We start from the raw sequence: 20,598 nt of genomic DNA on the forward strand, positions 1-20,598 counted from the left end.
TACAATATCATGATGGTGAGATTCATGTGAAAATGGGCTTGACCTAAGTAATCGTCCCTGTACGGGATTTTTTAGGTCTTCAGTATATTAGTTTATTGGAGAAGGAGATAACAACCCACTCCTATTCTGCCTGGACAGAGGAGCCCGGCAGGCTACAGTTCATGGGGTCACAAGAGTTGGACACGACTGAGTGGCTAAACCACCACCATCATGTTAGTTTATGATCATGCTCCAAGACTAGGTTAATGAAAGTGCCATTTCCAAAACTTACTTGAGCACAGAACCCTTTACTTGGGGAGGGGAAAAGGGCATTGGATGTTTCCTTACATTTCACAGCCACTGATCCAACAAAACCAAAGGAAATGCTGGCAGAGCTGGCCTCCATGTCCCCAGCAGCCATGGTTTATTATTTCTAAACCAGAGACCGAGAGGCCAGGATTTGAAAATTTCCTGTACCATATCCTGGCTGTTTTACCACTGGTTAACCCCTATGAGATCCATTTCCCTGTCTGTAAGATGGGGACAATTATACTTACCTTTTAAAGAGATGTTTAGAAGAGACTGAATGAGCGACTAAAGATAAAGCCTCCACTAAATGCCTCATCCTCAGTGGCATCAACAGTAGTTAATAGCTCTGCTAATCTTTTTCAGCTTCTTCTGTAATACCCACACCCACCTCACTTCATCAACTTCAGTGTTACCTGCCTATTTGCTGATGTCTGAAATATCTTTTCAGAACGACTAAAATAGGTAAGGAACCAGGAAGAGGGGGGTGTTAAATAAAGTAGTGGTTGTCTAACACTGAAGCAGCAAAATTATATGGCAAGATTTTTTTAATACTACATGAAAAATGCTCATACTTGCAGATGTTCACTTAGGAGATCAAGGATCAGGTGCTGACTTCTATATTTTTAACAGAATCTCTAAGGAATTAATTATGATGCAAATAAAACTTTGGTAACCACAACATTTGAAGTAAATACCTACACAGATCTATCTGTCAAGACTGAGATGTAAATAACATCAGAGGCTTCTGTGAGAGCAAGTGGGGGGGACCGGGAGATGGTTAGGACCCTGGTGACTGAGAAACAGAGCCAGAGAAGGCAGGCAGAACAGACTCAGAAGCTCTAGTTCCGTGTCTGAGGAAAGCGTGCCCAGGATGGTGGCCAGGTGTGGAGAAGATACTCAGTGGCCACAGCGAGTGCAGCAGGGAAGCTGCGGAGCCTCAGCAGCAGGACCCATCAAGCGGCCATGGGCTTGGGCTTGGTAAGCAGACAGACTCCGGGCCCCAGAGTCACTTCCACTTCACTGCCAGTGCCTTTCACCACACCAACTGCAGGCTGGGGTTGCAGTCACAGCCCCCTGACAAGAACGGGCAGGGGTCTGGGAAAGCCCAGACACTGAGCGACCCACGCCCCCAAGGTCTGGATGACAGGCAGAGCGGTCCCCTCTCCTGGTGACCCGCAGGTCACCCACAGGTTTCCTGTCTGTCCTTTGAGAATGGAGCCACCAAATCGCCCTCCTATTTGGCAAATCCAAAATTGAGGAAGAAGGAAATCGTCATAGAAAGAGAAGCAAAGGGATCACAAAATAAACAAGCCTGCCCCTGGATTTCAGGGTTCCTACGAGGATTCCATAACTGACATGGTGTCCAGCCAGGAGCAGCTCACTGTCTCGTGTCCTCGGGGGAGGAACAAGAGGCACGGTTTTTAGGTATCAGACTACGGACGTCTTCAGTGCAAGGAGCAGGCCTTTCACTTCTGTCGCCCAAGTCGGTCCAGGGCCCAGCATCCAGTAAGGACTCAATGAATTTCAGCTAGCTGACTGGGCAGCTGACGCAGATGCACATCAGCAAGTTACTCGAACATATTTAGTGGATGGCACTCTACAGAGGCCTCCTTATTGGGGCTGTGGTTCAAAGAGACAGAAAGTCTTGTCCCAGATTGAAACTTTTACAATTTTGTCTGGCAAGAAAAGCTTACATACACACACACACTGCACTTGAATACCAGTATAACACGCAATCAAATGACTTCACAACATGAAGACACAATGTGATAATCTAGATTAAAGGAAGTTTGGTTGGGTTGGGGCAGCCTCATTAGCGATGGACTCTTTGTGAAGTCATGGAGAAAATACTGGCCTTGGAGTCAAGCAATCTTGGTCCACATTTAACTTAAATTTCCTCTTCTGTTAAATGAGAATACGTAGTAATAGTGCTGGAGAAGGCAATGGCACCCCACTCCAGTACTCTTGCCTGGAGAATCCCATGGACAGAGGAGCCTGGTGGGCTGCAGTCCATGGGGTCTCTAAGAGTCGGGCACCACTGAGCAACTTCACTTTCACTTTTTACTTTCATGCATTGGAGAAGGAGATGGCAACCCACTCCAGTATTCTTGGCCTGGAGAATCCCAGGGATGGGGAGCCTGATGGGCTGCCATCTATGGGGTTGCACAGAGTCAGACACGACTGAAGTGACTTAGCAGCAGCAGCAGCAGTAATAGCGCTTGACTCATAGGATGGCTGGGAGGATTTAAGGATTGGAATGTAGAGCAAGGTAATATTTTACAATACTTTTTATATAAACGTTTCACATTGGGTAGTGTGGCAGGGTGAACAATGGCCCCAAGTATGTCTACAGCCCAATCCCTGAACCCATGAACATGTAACTTTATGTGGTAAAAAGGGCTCTGGAGATGTCACTAAGTCAAGGGACTTGAGATGGAGAGATTATTCCGGGTTACCCAGACGGGCCCAGTGTAACCCCAGGGGTCCTTATAAGGGGAAAGCAGGAGGATCAGAGTTACAGAAGGAGCTGGGAAGACAGGAAGGAGCAGAGTTGAGTTTGGAGGGAGGAAGGGGCCCACAACGGAACTCAGACAAGAACAGAGCATTAGATGGTTGGCTGCGTGTGTGAGTGCTAAGTTGCTTCAGTCATGCCCTACTCTTTGCGACTCTACGGATCATAGCCCACCAGGCTCCTCTGCCCAGGGGATTCTCCAGGCCAGAATACTGGAGTGGGTTTCCATGCCCTTCTCCAGGGGATCTTCCCAATCCAGGGATCAAACCCGCATCTCTTAGGTCTCCTTCATTGGCAGGCAGGTCTTTGACCACTAGTGCCACCCGGGAAGCCCAGATGGTTGGCTACTACTGATTTCCGAATAGACTCCCAAAGCACGTTCAGAAACAACAGCTGTGGAAGCCAGGACATTCACTTCACAAGAGTTGTGATTTTTTTTTGAGAAAGGAGGGAAAAAATGGGATCTCAGGTTCCAAAGATCAAAAGCTCATACACTCAGATCAGAGGATGGAAGAAGAGGTGGGTTCCTGAGAGACGTTCAGCCACCACCCAGGAAGAGCTAAAGCCTGGGAGTGATGTGGAGGAGCATGCAGGGGAACAAGGTCACACGCGAGATGCAGCCCTTCTGACCCAGAGGGGAGGTGGGCAGGCAGCTGTCTGTGAAAGTGAAAGCGTTAGTTGCTCAGTTGTGTCTGACTCTTTGCAACCCCATGGGCTATAGCCCACCAGGCTCCTCTGTCCTTAGGATTCTCTAGGCAAGAATACTGGAGTGGGTTGCCATGCCCTTATCCAGGGGAACTTCTCCACCTAGGGATCAGCCTGGGTATCCAGCATTGCAGGCAGATTCTTTAACACCTGAGCCACCAGGGAAGCCATGTGTGAGGTGCTAGTGAAACCCAGTAGGATGAGTTCAGGCCTTGCCGACCGTGAAGGGTCTTCTGCCCCAGCTCACTTCAGTGGTTCTGGCAGAAACGCCCTGGGAGCTCCCCAGAGCATGCCCCACCCACCACCAGTGAGCAGGAAGTGAATAGAGACCGCGGACTTGAGGCAGCCAGAACGCTTCCCACTGGGATCCCAACTCCAGCGCTCCAGTGGAGGGCCCAGCAGAAGGCTGAGAGGATCCATTCACTGAGAGGGAGCTGGGTCGAAGGAAGACAGCAAGTACACGGAAACCATGGCCGCGGCCTGTGACTTGGCCCCCGGATGGCGGGGAGCAGCAGAGCAAGCTCAGAGCAGGAAACGAGGCCCGCCCACCTGAGAAGAAAGCATGAGCTCCTCTGAGGCTCCCACGACTGTCTCGGAGAACTCCCTCCCTCCAGCTGTGACGCTGCGTGCGCTTTCCTCTGCACATGGGCAGCATCCGGAAAGGAAAGCGGATGGGAGAGCCCCTAAGAAGGGAGAGCAACCTAGGATTTCCGGAAATTTCAACTCTGAATTAACAAAATGTAGGAGAAATTTATGACTTGTGAGAATTGATTAAAAAAGAAATTGTTTTAGCCAAATAATTTGAGTTGTCTTGGCATGACAAAAAAATTCTGCCCCACCACCAAAAGCAAGTTGAATTTGATTACAGAGAAGGAAGTTGAAATATACTGTTATTCTTGCAACTTGTGACCATGGGTGTTAAGCCTGGTACCTAGGCATGAAGCACTCAGCACACAGGAGATGTCCAATGATATTATCACATACTACATCTTGCAAAGGAAGGAAGGGGTTTGTCTAGGGGAAAAAGAAGGGTAAGGACATATTTTGTAGAAGGAACTAGAATCCAGTCTTAAAGGAAGTAGCAGGTGTCTATTGCCACCCCTTCCTGACCAGCTGCTGAGGCTCGGGGACCAGGGAATGAATTCACCAAGGCTACACCCACCCTAGTCCTGAGATTTGGGTGGGAAAGGATTTGCCAGAACAAAATCAGGGCAAGTGCAGAAGAGACCATGGGGGCTAGAGAGCAAAAGCCACAGATGCCACCTTAGCAGATATGATGGAGCAGACATCTGAAGCTGGAAGAGAAGCAGTCATAGCAAGGCAAAACTGAGAAAGCCGCCGAGAGGAGAACGGAGGTGAGTGATCCCACTCGAGAGACATGAGCCGTTCTTCCTAAAGTGTGGATGGCAGCTTGGATCTATTTATCCTGTATCTCCAGGAACCTTTGGCACGACACCTGGCAGTTTTTGAAATGTTTTCATTGAAAATAAAACCTCTCTCAATTGAGAGAATGTTTTCCATAGCTAAGGAAGACTACATTCTTCAAAACTGATGGCTTTGCACGCACTGTAGGGTTCCCTGGGAGACGCAGGAAGCTCTTTCATTCCACCTTGTTCAGCTTCTGTATGAGAAAGCAATGAGGAATCACAGGTGAGGAAGTTATAGCCTCTGGCCCCAAATTTTGCATGTTATCAGCTATAAACTTCAGAGAAGCTAGTATCAACATTTTTTTTTTGAGTAAGGCTTTTTTTTAAATTGCAGTATAATTCATTTACAATGTTGTATTAGTTTATACTATACAATGAAGTGATCAGCTATTTGTATACATATATCCCCTCCCCCTTGGACCTCCCTCCCACCTCTCTAGGTCATCACAGAGCACGGAGCTGAGGTCCCTGTGCTGTACAGCAGTTCCTTGCTAGCTTCTGTTTTACAATGGTAGTGTATATATGTCAATGTCACTCTCTAAATTTGTCCCCTCTCTCTTTTTCTCTCTTTTTCTGTTTAATCAAGTTCTCCAGCCACCATGTTCTGACCAGGAAAAAAAAAAAATTGACTCTTTCCCCCTCAAAGAAACTCAGAATCTTCAACTTAGCCTATCCATGATTTAAATTTTGTCTGCCGAAGATCTCTATTCAGTCCCAGCTACATGTTTTGGCCCTACTGCAATACTAATTATTAATCCTCTCAGGACATTATTAATGCTCAGAACAGCCAGAGCAGAACATCACACCAAACTGGAAGCCCTCTAAGCAGGGTCCCTGGACAGACAGCAGGTGACACGAGCCTGGCCTCTTCATGTCTCTTCCTCCTCCTCCCCTGAAAGAGGAGACTTCCCAAATGCCTTTCCTCTAAAGAACCTGCTGCCAATGCAGGAGACAGAAGAGATATAGATTCCATCCCTGGGTCCAGAAGATCCCCTAGAGGCAGAAATGGCAACCCACTTCAGTATGCTTGCCTGGGAATCCCATGGACAGAGGAGCCTGGCGGGTACAGTCCATAGGGTCGCAAAGAGTCGGACCCCTGACTGAAGTGACAGCACGCACGCATGCACCCCCTCCCCGGGTTTACCAGGACAGGCGGTGCTTTGACTGCAAATTGTTACCAAGCGAGAGGCCTCTCCCGCCTTCAGAGCCTCCATTTAGCACTTAAGTTACATATTCCTTTCCATCCCATCGCTGGCCATTGCTTACGCTTTGGGGTCTGTTTAGAGTTCTTTCTCAGTTATTTTATCTGACTTACTGCAAATCCATAAATCTCACCCCTCCACCCTGACAGGTGAATAATATTTTGGCTGCAAATAAGACTCCTCAGGCAGAGACCTTTCCTCTTGGAAGTGTATGTAGACATCATTCTGCTATCTTCTAATTTGCAGTGTTGTCAGAATACAGTTCCAGTGACAATTTGATTCTTTTTTTCTGCCTAACTTTATTTTTCTGTCTGAAGGATATAAATTTTTCTCTTTACCCTTTAGGTTTAGGAATTCTGGCAGACACATTTAGTTACATGGTTCTTCTCTTCAATATTGCCTGGTACTTGGAACACTTCAGTCTGCAGGCTAAGGGTTTTCTTTAGCCTCAACTCTCTCCTCAGTGCAGATGAATTTCTTTTTATTATCTGTTTACAAATAAGCTCTCCAGCATCCCTTCTTTGCCCTTCCTGGAACTTTACTGTTCATACGTTAGGGTCTTGGGGGCCTATGTACAAATCTGTTAAGTCCTTTCTTAATGATTTTCTTCCCTATGCAAATTTGCTCCATCTTTCTGCTCTCACCCTCCTGGTTCAAATCTCAATCGTCACCATCCTCTCCCACTCATCTGCAAGAATTTAAAATTAAAAGATCATGGTCTTGGTTCCACAGAATGTTCTTTTCTTTGTGCTAAAGTCAAATTACCTTTAGTGGGCTTCTTGCCCTTTCACATGAGCTCTTGAACAGGCCTCCCAGCACCTTCATTTCTTTGAGATGCTGCCTGGACAGGGGTCCCGCTGTTCTTCTTTCTTGCTCTGAATTTGAGATCTCTCTATCCTTGTCTCTGGAGCCCAGGGCTGCACCAAGAGCGGAGCACTGGCCACAGTCTGCCCTGCATGCCAGCTGCTAAGAGCATCTGCAGGGAAATGTAAACAAGCATAGAACCTCTTTATCTTCACTGTGGATGGCAATTGAAACAATGTCAGTGATAAAATACTCCTCTCTCCCAACACTCTTCTGTTGGTCTAAGTTTTAAACAATGGCTGTGGTTATAGTAGGGTTTGAATTATACATACACTAGCTTCAAATTAGCACATTTTGGTCACTTATCTCTTAATAGACACTACATTCTACATGGAAGCTAATTCGTAAAACTTTCAGTTGCACAGTTGGCCTCCAGTACACCCGACTCAGTGCTGAGCTTCTGTGAAGAATAAGCTCACAGTGAGTTGGAAACCCTCCGGTTCAGGTCTGTCTCCAGCCCCCAGGGTACCAAGTGTCCCTGTGTCGGCACAGTGGGCTCTAAGTGAGCAGTGACAGCACGGTAGCTACTGTGGCCAAGAAAGAGAAGCTGGGTCACTTCAGTTCTATTACGGTGGCGTTATCTGTGTTTAAAATCTTTTTTAATGAAACGAAGTATGAACTGCAAGCCAAACTATTTCATTTGGGAAGCGAAATTTTAGTTCATACATCTAACATCTTCCTGAATTTGAATAACATTTTGAAAATCAAAATTTCTTCTTCTTTGTTCATTCTTGTTTATAAAGAACAATTAAAATTATTGTTACCAAATACTACATGATTATCTCTGAAAATAACGTTGTCATATAAAGGCAGGAGTATTAAAATATGACCTATGTTGGCTATAAAATACCTCGATACTTCCCTGGGTCCACTTCCTGGGGCACCTTAGTGGCCAGAAATGGTTCACAGCCTGCCCTGTGGGTCAGTGGGGACCCACCTGTGAGGTGTCATCCCCAGGACACCTCAAGACAAAGCATCTGGGCCCCTCAGCCACGTTGGCAAACACCAGCACTTCTGGGTGTCAAAAGTAGGGATGATTCACTGCCTATTTCAGATCCCTCATAACTTCTCAGGATCTGGCACCAGGAAGAAGTCCCAGAAGCATGCATAGGGCCAGTACTCTTCCCCCGTCACAGGCCGCAGACCGCTGAGGCCATGCTTTCTCCAGGAACCTGTACCTGGCTCCTCACCCCACCGCTCTCTACAGTGCCCCTCAGCTCCTATTAGGCTCAGAAAGAGAAAGAAGGCTTAAAATAGTTCCTTCCAAAGACTCCAGCCAAGCCCAATGCCCACTGAGGGTCCCCACATCATCCTGCCTGCACGGAAGTTGCGTTTGAGGAGGTCAGTCAACTGCCATCTTTCCAGAGTCCCCACCATGGACTCGAACAGTCACAGCTTCAGATGTACAATCTGGAACTTTATTTTTTGATAACTAAACTTGAGTTCTTTGGCCACTCTTTTTCCTACTTGGAATTGAAAAAATGTTCCCAGTCAATGTAAATCAGTAACTGGCAGACTTAATCATGATCGATTCCAGATTTAAATTCAGTCAGTTCAAGATGGCATCCTTCTCCCTTGCTCTAATCTTCGTCCCGTGGCCAACCTGAGTTCCTGAGACGTGCGTTCTCCTGGCCTGGGGGAGGGGCGCTGCTCTGGGTCATCAGCGCCTGGGCCTCCTCTGAAGCTGGGCTCCTCGGAGTTCTTTATGATCAAGCTGGGGAGGTTTGGCAGTTTCCCTGTGAATTTTTTGACACTCCCCCTATCAAGATGTGGAGTCTATCGCCTCCCTTTGAACCCGGGCAGGACTTTGTAACTGCATCCAGGGAGAGAATGCAGAAGCACTGCCCCATGGTTCTGAGACCAGTTTAGAAAAGGCCACGTGGTTTCTGTAAGCTGTTTTGGGGACACTGGCTCGGGGAGCCTTCAGCCACCACCCGAGATGTCTGGGACTGGTGGCTGCGCTACGACAAGACCGCACGGAGAAAGAGAGAGGCCTGAGCAGCACTGATGTGCCTGCCCTCAACGGTCTGAGTCTTCCTGGCCTGGGGTGAGAAGTGTAAGCAGACAGTCAAGGGAAGCCCGCCCCAAGTGCCTCCTGACTGCATCCACACAAAAGAGCCTGAGCAAGAAGGGCCCCGCTGGGCCCAGCTATCCAGCCCCAGGCTGGTGAGCAAAACTAAGGACTGTTCTGAGTTTAAACTCATGCCAATGGCTTAAGCTAGTGTCTGGTTCATTTTGCAGCAATAGACTGCTGAAACACATGTCTACGAACACACCTATGGTTCCCTCAGCAGAAGCAAAGCTCAGTAGCTGAACTGGGAGCTCCATCTCTTCCCTGCCATGGGTGACTCTGATTCTGGGCTAAGTCCCCATCTGTTCCTGGCCTGGGATAAATAACCCACAGCCTCTCTCATGAGGTCCCTACACCCAAGGCCACACAGATGCCCAGCGGTCCCACCAGCTCTCAACTCTTAGCCTACTTCCTGGTCCCACTCCAGTGTGAGAGGTGGGGTGCTACCCCCCAACTCTTCTCCAGACAAGGTCAGCAGCCTGTGCCTCGCCTACTGTGAGGGCCTCTTTGGGGGATGAGGCTAAAGACTGTTTGGTTCTAAATGAGAAACTGCAAGCCAATACCCTCAGCCCTCAGACACACCAAGCATCTTCTCTGCGTGCAACCGCGTCTAAGCTCCAGTATCCTTCCTTCCTAATTTCTTACCCCTACTGGATAAGTTTTTCCTCTGATGTGAGATTCAAAGGCTCTTGCGCCATTCCATATATTTCCATCTCTACTTTGTGTGGCACATAACTATCCTCAGAATTCTCCAGTAATTATGATCTATACAAGGCTCCAAGTGTTTGATCATCAAAGGTCTTACGGGTTAAACCAAGGAGTCTGCCCCAAAATAAAAATTCCTGAACACAGCCATGAGCAGCAGCCTTCAGCATCCCGCCTATCTCCCAACACAAGCTCTCAAATTATCAAAGAAATGGAAACAAAAAAAAAAAGAAATGGAAACAGAAGCTTCTGCTCCCTAGAATAAATCAGAACACCTCCCACCCCCATCATGACCGAAAATAAGGCAAAGGGGTACAGCAGTATGGAGCCAGTCAGGAGAGCAGGCAGGATTTCCTCCGAGTAAAACTCTGCCATTGAGACAATCACCTCATTCCGAAATTCCAGAAGAGCTGAAGAGGGTGAGGTCATGGCTGTCTGCAAGTAAGTCCAGTTTCCACGTCACCATTCTCCATTAGAATCTCCACCTTGGCTCAAAGCTCGTAGAGAAACACGGTGATGGATGCAGTCAGCAGGAGAGGCTTGAAATGCACACGTCCCCCTGAGCACCTTTTCTAAGTGCTGTCCGTGTCACCTGTGTATGTGTGCAGAGCAAAAGGGCAGAGAAGGAAGAGCCGAACTGGAAGAGAAAGAAAAGTTTCTCATCAGTTTTCTGATCCAAAACAAAGAAAGACCCGTGAGGGAGGGCTCATCTACTGGATACATCCCAAGAGCTGGGAGAAAAGTACAGCAGAGTCCTGGAGGTTTCAGACACTCATTCCCAGGGCAGGAGCCTACCCAGCTCATGTGAGAGAGGAGAAAAACAGAAGCAATGTTCCTGAATTTCCAATATGACTGCAGCAGCCTTCCCTTAAAAATACCAAGGGCCTTAGCTCAAAATACCAATTCAGAAATTAGCATTCTTTTATAGCCATTTCTCTGATATTTTGAATAAAATTAACTTTATTAATGAAATCAATTGCAAAAGCATCAAAGCCACTATTTGGAACATGAAGGAAAAGAAACTTCTCTCTCACACATACACAAAACCTTCACTGCCTGGGACACAGCAGGGGCTTAAGAGGGTATATGGAGTAATAGTGAGTGAATGAATGAATGAATGAACAGCCCCTCAGAAGCCATGTAACATATTTCTTACCCTCTCTTTGCCTAGATTTCCAGGGAATCTGAAAGAATGGATATAGCTACTGACTCAACCCTGGTATTAAATGATGGCACCATCCAAGGCCTTGCCACCATCACCCAATTGTTACTCATTAGCCATTGCATCTTCCCGAAAGCAGGGTTCCTCTCTGTCCTGGCACAGTGATCAGCATGCTGAGGAGACAGCTTTGTTCTCAGAGGTGCGTCTGCAGGATCCTCTGTGAGCCACTGGGATGACTCATGCCATTGGGATCCTCCATTGGGAGGACTCACGCCATCTGGCGAAGGTTCCTGAATCCGGGATAGCAGGACTGGGAGTCACCCCGGACTCCTGCTGCCAAAGCCATCCTCAATTGAACGTGAAGTGAGTTGTTCGGTTCCTACCACCACCTTTGGCTAAAGAGGCAAATGAAGCTGTTTTCTTCAAATCAATCAGCCAGACTTCACTGAGCTTTCAGCTCCTGCCTGCAAGGAACTTACATCTGTTGGAAGAGAGAAGCTTTACACCCAAGGAACAATGAAGGAGCTAATAACACGCGGTCAAGACTAACGGACCGCACGGGAGTGTCTTTACCACTTCCCTTCTTTTTGCCCATGACAGGAAAATAAACACTGGCCCACAATAAACACATCACAGAAGTGAAACTGGACAAGACTTCCACTGAGACTGCATATGGAGAGAAAACAACGAGGGGTCTCCGTGATGCTCAGAAGAGCACCAAAGGAGTAAAGCACCTTCACTGCACTCGGGTGCTGTTTTCAGCAAATGACGCCTCAGGAAAGCGCAGGCCAGCGGCTCTCAGACTTAGGTGTATCAGAACCTCTCGGAAGGCTTGTTAAAACAGACTGCTGGGTCTTGCCCCCAGGGTTTCTGATCCAGGAGATCCAGGTGGAGCCTGAGAATCTGCATTTATAATAAAATCTCAGGAGGTTTGCTGATGAGAGGGAGGGAGGACCACACTCGGAGATCTGCTGATTTAGGCGGCTATTTTGAAGTGGACACTGTCTGTAAATGTTTGGTCTATGTACGTTCCAAGTGATGCCCAATTCTACATAAAGCATCTCACTGCTTGTTAGTGAGAGCCTGGGGGAGGAGGGAGGAAGGGGTAGAACGGGAGGGGAGAGAGAAAAGAAGAATCAAATTGTCGCTATGGAAGAGGGTTAGCCCTGATTACAGACTAACTCAGGGTTGGCAGACTATAATATCTGTAGGCTCCAGGAGGTGACACAATTGAGAAAGGGGCAAGCAGGGATGAGAAACAGCCACTGCCCACTACAATGTGAGAGACAGCAGGGGCGTGAGGGCTGGTTTTGGGGACCCAGAACTTCACGCCGCCTCTAAAACAGACAGCCCCTATTCAACTCCAGTGGGCTGTCATTATTCAAAGAATGGGGCCTGGGATTCCCAGAGTTGCTAACTTTTCAAAAGAATGAAAAACTTTGGATTTTTGTAAAATATATCTATTAGGTACTGATAACCAGACCCATAATTAAAAAAAAAAGAAAAGTTATCCATTCAGTATCTGGGATGACCTTAAAGACAAGATTAAGCAATTCTCCAGAATTCGGCTGTGGAACAATGATTGATATCTCTTAAGAACAGAGAGCTCGCCCCTCTGGCCAGAAGGCAAACAGGTCATCTCAAATTTGCTGTGAGGAGCTTTCATCGCCAGCCAGGGACATTGACCGGGGCCCTGTGTGCTGGATGGCAAAAGCTCTTCATCCCAGGACAAGAAGCCGGAGGTACTCCCTCTTCCCCAGGACTCCAGGCAGTCTCCCAGCTGAGAACAGAGGCCACGGCGTGCAGCTCTAGGTGGCCCCCGCACAAGCTTTCCTTCCCAGACACATAAGCAGGGAAGCAAGCTCACCCCGCTGAGAGCCTCCGGGAGAGCAGGTGAGGAGCCCCCTGGGAGCAGGGCTGTGTCCCCTCACCCAAGGACCTCCGGAGCCCAGCTCAGGGCCCACTCAACATGCAAACTCAGCGCTGCGGACCTAAAGATACTTCCACCCAAATGAGAGCCCTCTGGAGAAGTAACCCACTTTCTTAAAAACCTTCATTTTCCTTTCTCTTCTTTGGTCCCCACAAACCTCTCTGCTCTCCTGGTCTCCCTGCTCTCCCTGTCCCCTCACCACAGGGTCCCTGTGTATCTATGTCTCGGACACTGAGAGCTGCTTTTTGAGCCATTAGAGCAGACAACCCGTGCTGCCCTTCATCTCCTGTCTCCAGGGGGTTCCAGGAGAAGAGAACAGGTGCAAGGAAGAGAAGACAACTAAGAATTAAACACTTTGATATTTGGCAAAACTAATACAATTATGTAAAGTTAAAAAAAAAAAAGCTTTAAGCAGCACTTACTTTAGACCCAAGGCAACTTCCAAAACCCCCAGCACAAGGCACCCCATTAGAAGTTGTGGTAGGGGCATGTGGCTTAGCTTAGAGGATGAAACTGGGTCTAGGGAGGTCAGTTCTCTATTTACACGAGACTGAGGGGCTTCCTGGGATTCTGGAGTTTCAGAGCTACAACTCAGAGTGTCCTAGGAAGAACAGGATGGATGGATGAATAAATAACCGCAGGATTCCTGGCCCCTAGGCCTGTCTTAAAGGTTGAATCAGCTGAATGGGAAGTTTTCAAATATTCCCACACCATCATCACACCCCCTTGCCTCCTACTTCTCCTGCAAATCAAAGTGTTGGAGACAAAATCAAAGGATGAAATGGTGGACTAAGAAGAATGAGTCCTTCGGCTTCACCCACACTAGGAGACTCAGCGTGAAGGAAGGAAAGAAAACCAAAAGGCTTTGCTGACCTTGACAGCACATTATTTAATCCACAAATTAAACAGAGTCCAGGCAGAGCAACCCTGCCTTGGAAGTGGGGGGACTATATGGGGGAATGAGATGGAGACAGAAGCATGCTGGGGAGTGCCACCCTGGAGGATTTCATTCTAAGATCTGTGTGTGTGCTCACTCACTTCAGCCATGTCCAACTCTTTGCGACCCCATGGACTGTAGCCCGCCAGGCTCCTCTGTCCATGGGATTCTCCAGGCGAGAGTACTGGAGTGGGTTGCCATGCCCTCCTCCAGGGGATCTTCCTGACCCAGGGATCGAACTCAGGTCTCTTACATCTCTTGCACTGGCAGGTGGGTTCTCTACCACTATCGCCACCTGGGAAGCCCTTAAGATGAGGGCTCCTCCCCTTCCTTTTCCTTCTGAGGAGCCCTGCCCTCCTTGCACAGGCTGGTTCCAGGATCAGTTCCATAGATTCTGTTTTGCATTAGTGCTCTGGAACAATAAAGAAATGGGTTCTTGCAAATCATTTCTGGAAGCTGATTGCTTTGACACAGTGAACTTCAGCATTTCACCAAAGCAGATTTCTCTTCCATTTAGCTTATTTCACCATGAAATGACCCCATTCAGCAATAGTGTGCTACATACCACACCTGGACACTGCAATTCCCGTCGATTGCCAGAAAGGGAGGAAGCAAAAGAAGGCTGCCCCAATGGAACAGAGACTTTATTTAAAACAATTTTCTGAAAAACAATGACTAACCAGAGGTTCTGAGCCAGGATAACTGGGAACAAGCCATCATATTCCCCTTTCAAGGCACAGCTCCCTGTTGCTTCCAGCAGACCACGTATTTCTTAGTATCTCTGAAGAAGTGTTAAATCAATAAGCTCCCTAAAGGTTGCTGACAAATCAGATGCTGCTCTGTAAAAATATGAACCCCACTGCCAGGGAAAACTGAAGGCCTAAAGAGTTTTAAGAAGGAAAAGGCCATTTCCCACTAACACACCAGCCAGTATTCTGACATCCAGGGTGTCTCGGCTCACATCAAAGGCACAGTCATGGGTCCTGGTTGACTCAGCCAAACCTTTGAGGTTTAAAACTCTTAGGAAGGTACAAAGAGAACATGGCCTTGACCAACCTGGAGCTCCATATTAATTTTGAAAATGATTTCTGATTGCAAAGTAGTCCCTTCTACCTGGGCAGTGCTGTTTCCAGAGTATTTCACACCATCATGTCATTGCTTGCCACAAAAACCTGAATCCGGTCAAGACGGTATTCTCACACGTATCCCTCAGCCAAGGGAAAGGAGGCTCAGAGAGCCCTTCATAACGTGCTCTAGATCACACAGCTTGAAAGCGACAGGGTTGGGTCTAAAACCTAAGGTTTCTAATTTTTCTATTTTACATTTCTCTTTTGAGTACTTCTTCAAATCAATCCAAGATTTCCTGCTAGCTTCTATACTACCTGATAATAATTCATATATTCTGCCACAAAGAGCAAAGCTCCTGGTTTCTCCAGCAACTTTATCTACTTATATTTCTTAATGTATCAATTCTTATGTTAACAATTGTATAGCTTTATGTTTTATTGCTCAAACTCAATCACTTCAGAAATATTTGTCAGACTCCTCCGAGCAGTGTGCAAGAAACTGCCAATGAGACACAGAACTGAGTATTAACAAAACAGCCCCCACCCCCACAGACCCCCACCCACAGCAGGGGCTGGCAAACACCCTCTGTAAAGGGCTGGTTAGTGCATATTTTAGGCCTGGTGGCTGTACCGTACCTGTCACAACTACTCTTTCACTGTTCAGTTCAGTTCAGTCGCTCAGTCGTGTCTGACTCTTTGCAACCCCATGAATTGCAACACGCCAGGCCTCCCTGTCCATCACCAACTCCCGGAGTTCACCAAACTCATGTCCATTGAGTCGGTGATGCCATCCAGCCATCTCATCCTCTGTCGTCCCCTTCTCCTCTTGCCCCCAATACCTCCCAGCATCAGAGTCTTTTCCAATGAGTCAACTCTTCACATGAGGTGGCCAAAGTACTGGAGTTTCAGCTTTAGCATCATTCCTTCCAAAGAACACCCAGGACTGATCTCCTTCAGAATGGACTGGTTGGATCTCCTTGCAGTCCAAGGGACTCTCAAGAGTCTTCTCCAACACCACAGTTCAAAAGCATCAATTCTTCAGCGCTCAGCTTTCTTCACAGTCCAACTCTCACATCCATACATGACCACTGGAAAAAAGGGATAAAGCAGCCATGGAAGATGAATGGATGTGCCTGGGTTCCAATAAAACTTTATTTATAATCAGAGGCAGTGCATAGGATTTGTCCCATGGGCTGTAGGTGGCCTACTCCCCATCCAGAGTGAGCCCCAAGGCAGAAAAATCCAACGATGAGGCCATATGTTAAGTGTTCTAAGATCATGTGTGGGCGACTTGGCACCATCACTCCTCTCTGGGGCTTGGAAGTACATTTCCTAGAATGCCCTTCCTTATGGCTCTAGGTTAAAGATGACTAACAGGAAGTCATGTGAGATCTTGAAGGCAGAAGAAAAGCAGAGGCCATTTCTTTAGGAGGTCATAATGGTCAAACAGGAAGAGAAACAAATGGCCATAGGCCCAGAGGGCCCCAGTTGCCCACCTTCTCCTCTCAGTCCACATCTAGCTCACATTCCTGGCTGCCAGCCCTTCTGACCAGCAGTCGCCCCAAGTTCACCACAAGGCATCTCACTGAACCCTGTCCAAGGGACAGATTCCGCAGAGACAGCAATTTCCACATCCATTTCCACAAGCACCTCCCTTGGAGTTTCATGTCAGCAGTCAGGCACACGTAGCATCTTGGATTTTCCTGAAGTTCCAACTGTCTTCCCAGCCTGTGCTTCAGGCAAGCATGACAAGAGACTGTTTCTCTGACACTGTGACTTCCCCCTTCCAGACCTTCACTTCCTCATGGCCTTTCATTTTCACATAAGAAAAAAGTCCTGTGTTAAATTCCATATCCCATGCTATGGTGTGAATATTTGCATTCTTCCAAGAAGCAGACTCTAAAATGAGGATTGCATTTAAGTACTTTATTTGGGAAGAGATCCCAGACAGTCTCACTAGGGCAATAAAAGCAGGAAGGGGAAGCGATAAATAAAAATTGTTTTATCAAGTCACTGCCATTCTGGGTAACTGAATTTTAATCCCAAGGGGTGACTCAGGAAACTATGCAAAATAAATGCCTCAGAGTTATCCCACCTGAAGGTGAGGGAGCGAGGGTACTGATACACAAACTCCTACCAGCTGTTATTTAAGGGCTGCTGGGAGTGATGGTAAGCGACTTTCCACTGCCTTGAAGAACACCGTCAGGCAAAAAGATACGGATGCTGGCAGCTGCAAACCTCACAAGTGGGCTGGAGGTTCAGGGGATGTGAGCAGGAAACGGACATCATCTTTGCAGTATGGTTCTTTGCTGTAGGAAGCACCTGGCAGGTAGTGAGCTCTCAAGTAAGTGTATGTAAATGAATGATTAAATGTGAATCAATGAATGGGAATGAAGTACTAACATCCCGATTTCATACAGGGAACAAGGCAAGTGATGAACATATCTGAGGCTAAAGTTCACACGCTTGCATGCCCAGGCACAGCGACTAACTACCCCTCCGTGGGCTGCTCCTACAGGAAAATTGTGCGATGTTTTCAAGTGCCTTAAAAGAGTCAATTTACTACACAACTGCAACAACAGCAATCATCATCATAATTCTCTGTACTTAATAACACATTGGAGTCAGTGACAGTAACAATTATGCTATAATGCGCTTAGCTGGCAGGGAAATTCAGCTTGGATAATACTGTACGCATACCTGTTTTTTGCTTCCATTTCTATTTCCTTATTTTTGACTAAAGATGTGTTCACCACAATTTCCCCAAAGGTCATATTCCGGAGATAAGCGCTGGAGAGGAGATAGAACTGCTTTCTTGTTTACACAGCTTTTATGTCTGCCCATGTCATCTCTCTGCCACTGACTTTTATGTTCCAGTGTGATTACTGTCATTCACGTTTTTCCTGCATTTGGTGAAAATACCTAATATTCCCATAAGCTTTTATGGTTTTCAAAGCACTGTTCTTTACAGATGCTCATGTGATCCTTGTCACAAACCTGGGACAGAGTCACCTGTAAGATAGTCATCAGAAAGTCATCTGATAGTTCACTGTACTGTTACAATAAAACTCTACATATGAGAGGGATAAATGAGGGCCACAATTCAGCTGCATAAAACATGGGATTATTGGGAAATTACAAGAGACAACTCTACACATGGATATTGCCAGATGGTCAATACTGAAATCACACTGATTATATTTTTTGCAGCCAAAGATGGAAAAGCTCTATACAGTCAGCAAAAACAAGACCAGGAGCTGACTGTGGCTCAGATCATGAACTAGTTATTGCAAAATTCAAACTTAAATTGAAGAAAGCAGGGAAAACCACTAGACCATTCAGGTATGACCTAAATAAAATCCCTTATGATTATACAGTGGAAGTGACAAATAGATTCAAGGGATTCAATCTGATAGACAGAGTGCCAGAAGAACTATGGATGGAGGTTCGTGACATTGTACAGGAGGCAGTGATCAAGACCATCCCCAAGCAAAAGAAATGCAAAAAGGCAAATGGTTGTCTGAGGAGATCTTACAAACAGCTGAGAAAAGAAGAGAAGCAAAGGGCAAAAGAGAAAAGGAAAGATATATCCATCTGAATGCAGAGTTCCAAAGAATAGCAAGGAGAGATGAGAAAATCTTCCTCATGATCAGTGCAAAGAAATAGAGGAAAACAATAGAATGGGAAAGACTAGAGATCTCTTCAAGAAAATTAGAGATACCAAGGGAACATTTCATGCAAAGACGGGCTCGATAAAGGACAGAAACAGTATGGACCTAACAGAAGCAGAATATATTAAGAAGAGGTGGCAAGAATTACTACACAAAAAGAAATATACAAAAAAGATCTTCACAACCCAGATAATCACGATGGTGTGATCACTCACCTAGAGCCAGACACCCTGGATGTGAAGTCAAGGGGGCCTTATGAAGCATCACTTCATAGTGATGAGGAGCTAGTGGAGGGATGGAATTCCAGCTGAGCTATTAGAAACCCTAAAAGATGATGCTGTAAAAGTGCTGCACTCAATATGCCAGCAAATTTGGAGAACTCGACAGTGGCCACAGGACTGGAAAAGGTCAGGTTTCATTCCAATCCCAAAGAAAGTTCAAACTACTGCACAACTGCACTCATCTCACACACTAGTAAAGTAATGCTCAAAATTCTCCAAGTTAGCCTTCACCAGTATGTGAACTGAGAACTTCCAGATGTTCAAGCTGCTTTTAGAAAAGGCAGAGGAATCAGAGATCAAATTGCCAACATCCACTGGATCATGAAAAAGCAAGAGAGTTCCAGAAAAAAATCTACTTATGTTTCTTTGACTTTGCCAAAGACTTTGACTGTGTTCGGTTCAGTTCAGTTCAGTCACTCAGTCATGTCCGACTCTTTGTGACCCCATGAATCGCAGCATGCCAGGCTTCCCTGTCCATCACCAACTCCCGGAGTTCACTCAGACCCACGTCCATCGAGTTGGTGATGCCATCCAACCATCTCATCCTCTGTCATCCCCTTCTCCTCCTGCCCCTAATCCCTCCCAGCATCAGAGTCTTTTCCAATGAGTCAACTCCTCGCATGAGGTGGCCAAAGTACTGGAGTTTCAGCGTGGATCACAACAAACTGCGGAAAATTCTTCAAGAGTTTTCAGGTGGGAATTGACCACCTGACTGGCCTCTTGAGAAATCTGCATGCAGATCAAGAAGCAACAGTTAGAACCAGATATGGAAAAACAGACTGGTTCCAAATTGGGAAAGGAGTACGTCAAGGCTGTTTGCTGTCATTCTGATTATTAACTTATATGCATAGTACATCTTGCAAAATGCCAGACTGGATGAAACACAAGCTGGAATCAAGATTGCAGGGAGAAGAAATATTAATAACCTCAGATATGCAGATGACACCACCCTTATGGCAGAAAGCAGAGAACTAAAGAGCCTCTTGATGAAAGTGAAAGAGGAGAGTGAAAAGTTGGCTTAAAACTCAACTTTCAAAAAATGAAGATCATTGCATCCAGTGCCATCACTTCATGGCAAATAGATGGGGAGATAATGGAAACAGTATCAGACTTTATTTTCTTGGCCTCCAAAATCACTGCAGATGGTGATTGCAGCCGTGAAGTTAGAAGACACTTGCTCCTTGGAACAAAAGCTATGACAAACCTACACAGCATGTTAAAAAGCAGAGATGTTAATTTACTGACAAAGGTCTGTCTAGTCAAAGCTATGGTTTTTGCAGTAGTCATGTACGGATGTGAGAGTTGGACTACAAAGAAAGCTGATCATGAAAGAATTGATGCATTTGAACTGTGGTGTAGGAGAAGACTCTTGAGAGTCCCTGCGACTACAAGATCAAACCAATCAATCCTAAAAGAAATCAGTCCTGAATATGCATTGGAAAGACTGATGTTGAAGCTGAAGCTTCAATCTTTTGGCCACCTGATACAAAGAACTGACTCATTGGAAAAGACCCTGATGCTGGGAAAGATTGAAGGCAGGAGGAGAAGGGGACAACAGAGGATGAGATGGTTGGATGGCATCGACTCGATGGACATGAGTTTGAGCAAGCTCCAAGAGTTTGTGATGGACAGGGAGGCCTGGCGTGCTGCAGTCTATGGGGTCACAAGGAGTTGTACATGACTGAGTGACTGAACTAAACTGGACTGAAAGACTATATGACTGTATATTTGTACTTACAGTTACCTTTAGGATGGACTGGTTGGATCTCCCTAAAG

General features: G+C 46.5%; 1 long non-coding RNA gene across 1 annotated transcript in view; it reads right to left on the reverse strand.

The window, feature by feature from the left end:
- Window positions 1–4,195: 4,195 nt before the first annotated feature.
- Window positions 4,196–20,598, reverse strand: part of LOC138984672 (uncharacterized) — a 92,073-nt gene continuing 75,670 nt past the window's right edge. Inside the window, exons 6-8 of the long non-coding RNA XR_011461923.1 lie at window positions 10,162–10,411; window positions 6,900–7,110; window positions 4,196–5,126 (exon numbers count right to left, since the gene is read on the reverse strand). This is a non-coding gene — a long non-coding RNA (uncharacterized lncRNA). The remainder of the gene's footprint in view (window positions 5,127–6,899; window positions 7,111–10,161; window positions 10,412–20,598) is intronic.

Source organism: Bos mutus, chromosome 22 (genome assembly GCF_027580195.1).
Source record: "Bos mutus isolate GX-2022 chromosome 22, NWIPB_WYAK_1.1, whole genome shotgun sequence".
Classification (NCBI taxonomy): domain Eukaryota; kingdom Metazoa; phylum Chordata; class Mammalia; order Artiodactyla; family Bovidae; genus Bos; species Bos mutus.